Raw genomic sequence first — 4,162 nt, 5'->3', positions numbered from 1 at the left:
TTTTTGTTTTTCGCATTTCAAGTTTATTAAAACTTTAGCAGCAAAAGTTATCCAGATTGCAGATTATCAAAAGATCAACTCAATGAAATCCACATTTTAAAAAAAGGGGCAAGCGTAAAACAACCCAAAAACAATGAAAAGGAAAACAACCTAAAGAAGATTCACTAGCAAGTCTCTCAAATTTAAAATTCAAAACAGAACGGAAATAAGTTTATATAACTCACTCATCCACTTTTATCTTCATATGTTTCAGGGCTTGATTCATAATCAAATTTTTTTTCGTTCACGTACATGGTCACTTTCTTGACCCTTTGATTCTTGGTTTTCTTTTTCCACTGAGGATCTGATCTTCTCATCCTCCTTATTTTTCAATGTGGAGGACTTTAATTCATTGTTCTGACTGCTTTGTTTTATTTTTGAGAAGAGACTTTTACCTATATCAGCCTGTTTTTCCCCTGCTGTTATTTGAGCTATTATGATCATGACTTTTACAGTACATTCTTTTCTCACTCTCAGAATTTTCTTTCTGTGTGAACTCTTACTTTCTTGGTTTCTGTATTTTTCTTTGTTTCTGTTTTTACTTTCTTCTGTCTCTGAGCTCCGTGAGTCTCTCCTCCTTCTCCCCCTATCTCTACTTCTTGATCTTCCTGGTGGTGTTCTTCTCCCTCGGCTTTGTGACTGTCCTCTTCTCCTGTATTCCTTTCCTCTGTATCTATGGTACCCCTTGCTTCTGCTGCAATCTCTGTCACGGCTTCTTGATCACACTCTTCTGCTTCTGTCCCTACTTCTGCTTTGCTCTCCTGTTCTGCTATTATAACTGTGTTTACCTTCAGTTATACACATTCTCTACTCCTGGATTGTGCACATCTATCCTTTTCCTTAGTTTTACTATGATCATGCTCATTACTCTTTGATTCTAACTGTTTAGACTTCTCTTTACTTCTACCCCTTTCCTGATCGTTTCCTTTTGAATCTTTAACATTCTCATGATCCCTTCCTTTGCTCCTTGACCTCATCCTCTTTTCTTCATGTCTATTATGTCTTGAATCTCCTTCTTTGCTCTTTGCTTTCTCTTTGCTCTTACTCTTAATTTTAGATTTGGCCCTTTTCTTCACTTTGTTCGTATTATATTTATCATCTTTTTCTGAATTTCTTCTGATGTCTCTCTTTGCTGTTAGATTTACAGTCTTTAACTTTCTTTTCATTTTTTTCTGTTTGGACTCTCAAATACATTCCTGTGGTTAGTTATTTTTCTCTCTTTTACTCTAACTAGACTTCTCTGATTTTCTTTTATTTCATTCAACTCACTCTTATCCCCTTTGATCCATCTTTCACCACTTGATACCCTCATCCTTTGAGCTCTCAGCATCTCTTGCCTCCAATGTGCAGGAGTCTCACTAAGTCTGAAGCAATCCCTTGATCTGGATCTGGAAGGAGTTTGATAACACCTTGATCCTCTTCCTTTAATTCTCCTGCCAGATCTAGTAACTAAAAGTCGTCTCTGGTATGAAGCAGGCTGGGAGTTAGATAGATTACATTCTCTTTCTCTTTTTCTCTCTCTCTGGCTTTTCCTTTCCATTGCATCAGCTTTAGGAGGACTTTTTCTCATTAGGAAATCTATTTTCAGGTATAGGAGGGATCTCTTCTGGATGGACAGTAGACTGGGGTTGTGCTCTAAGATTTTCAGCTTCACTCTTACTAGATTCACTCTTCTTGCTTTTCTTTCACTTCTTCTTTTCCTTCTTGTGTTTTTGGGATTTTTTCCTAAGTTTTTTCCTCTCTTCTTTGATTTCTCTTCAGAAGCATTTTCAGAATCACAGGAATCAGGTGACAACTGAGAATCATTTGAGCTATCTTAAGTCACTAGACGATGAGGAGGAAGATGATGATGATTTATACCTTTTCTTTTCTTCTTTCTTAACTTTAGATTTGGGAATCAGCTCTCCACAACTGAGTATCTGTACCTCTGTAAATGCTTTGCTAGCAGCATCCATCTTGTGGTTTTCTATCTCTCTTACAACTTCTTGGCTAGAGATTACTTGTCCAAAAACAACATGATGCCCATTTAAATGAAGAGTTGGTTTCATTGTTATGAAGAACTGTAAACCATTTGTATCCTTCCTTCTGTTGGCCATTGACAAGAGAAATTCTTTGTTGTTTTTAACAGCAAAATTCTCATCTTCAAAAAATCCTTCTTAGATAGATTCCCCTCCTCGTCCATTTCCTTCACTGAAGTCAGCACCTTAAACCATAAAATCCTTGACAACTCTGTGAAAGAGACAACTCTTACAATGTAATGGCTCTGAGTTGATTTCCCTGTCCCCTTTTCACCTGTACAAAGACAACTAAACTTCTCACATGTTTTGGGGCACACATCAGAAAATAATTCAAAGACAACTCTTCCAGCAGGTTGTTAATGGCAATGTCAAAAAAAAAAAAATCGAGGACATTGAATCTTTATTCCCATGGCTCCAATACTTAATCTTCAAATGAAGACGAGACCAAAAAAAAAAAAAACCAAGGACAACTGATCCCTTGGCTCTTGCACTGGTAGAGTTTCCTCTTCTTTTGGTCCAATCCTTTAAAGCGCTTCATATCTACCCCCTCCAGAAAAGGAGCTAAAGCCCGCTAACTGCCTCCCTCCTCGACAGTTGAGTCCTAATTTTAGAGTTTCTTTTTTTTTAGTTTTTTCTTTATTTGCTTGTTTTTTCTATTCTTTGTAATCAGAGTTGTCATCAGTTTAAAATAATTGATTATAACATGTTACTTGCAAGCTTCACGTTAACCACAAAACAAAAACATATAATACACACAAAATAAAAAGCAAGAAATTAAAACATACTGTCAGAAAAAAATTACTTTTATACAAAGGAAGTCAGGAGAAAAGGATAAAAGAAAGAGAGGATCAACAAAACAACCAGAAAACAAATAAAATGGCAGTAGCAAGTCCTTGACTATCAATAATAACACTGAATAGAAATGGGGTAAATTATAAATTATCTAATCAAAAGACATGAAGAGTCTGAATAAAACACACACACACACACACACACACACAAGACCCAACTATATGCTACCTACAGGAAATTTACTTCATGTATAAAGACACAGATGGGCTAAAAATAAAGAAATGGAAAAAGACAATTCAAGCAAATGGAAACCGAAAAAAAAGCAGTATATCTACTTATCAGACAAAGTAGATTTGAAGACAAAAACTGTAAAAAGATATAAGGTCCTTATATAATGATAAAGGGGTCAATTCATCAAGGGGGATATAAAAATTGTAAGCATATATGTGGAAAATATTTGCATTTGAAATACAAATAAAAGGAGCCTCAGAAATGGAAGAAAGGTAAAAATTTAAAAATTTTTAAAAAGACAGAAAATCTATAACTTTAATGAATTTCTAATCAAAATTTAAACAGGATTTCCATAGAAATAGAAAAATGGATTTTAAAATTTATACAGAAATGCAAACACTTTGGAATAATTAATGAAAATTCTAAATAAATGATGAAGACTACTCAAATGAGAACAACCAAAGCCTATTCATTTGGAGCTTGCTATAGTAAGAGAGTCAGCCACTACCACTTGTATTTGGCAGAAACACAAAGCAGGCAAGGGAGCTGGAATAGCATTAACCATTAGAATAGCTAAAATTAAAAAGCCTGAAAATAGCATGCATTGGTGAGGATGTAGAACAAACAGAACTCTTATAACACAGCTGGTAGGAATATAAAATAGTACAACCACTTGGATATCAGTTTGGCAGTCTCCTAAAAGTTAAACATAAACTTACTGTACTGCCCAACCATTCTACTTCTAAATAGTTAACAGAATTAAAAATATATTTACACAAAACATCATACATAAATGTTCATAGCCAATTTATTTATAATTGCTAATCATTGGAGATAATTAAAATGTCTCTCAACAGATCCACATTGTGAAAAGAAAATAAATCTTGGGGCCCCAAAATCACTAAGCTAAAGGGAAAAGTCAAGATGGGAACGGCATAAGGCAAACCTGCCTTCCCATTCTATTTAGTCATCCTTCTGCTCACTGAGATAAATGCATATCTGATTGCCTCCGTTGGAAAGGCTAATCAGAAACTCAAAGTATGCAACCATTTGTCTCTCACCTACCTGTGACCTGGAAGCCC

At 35.1% G+C, this 4,162-nt stretch overlaps 1 pseudogene; it reads right to left on the bottom strand.

The window, feature by feature from the left end:
- Nucleotides 1-224: 224 nt before the first annotated feature.
- LOC101124468 (peptidyl-prolyl cis-trans isomerase G-like) lies at nucleotides 225-2,467 on the bottom strand (annotated as a pseudogene).
- Between the last annotated feature and the right edge of the window lie 1,695 nt (nucleotides 2,468-4,162).

This window comes from Gorilla gorilla, chromosome 4 (assembly GCF_029281585.2).
Source record: "Gorilla gorilla gorilla isolate KB3781 chromosome 4, NHGRI_mGorGor1-v2.1_pri, whole genome shotgun sequence".
Lineage (NCBI taxonomy): Eukaryota > Metazoa > Chordata > Mammalia > Primates > Hominidae > Gorilla > Gorilla gorilla.
This window is presented reverse-complemented; position numbering and strand designations above follow the sequence as displayed.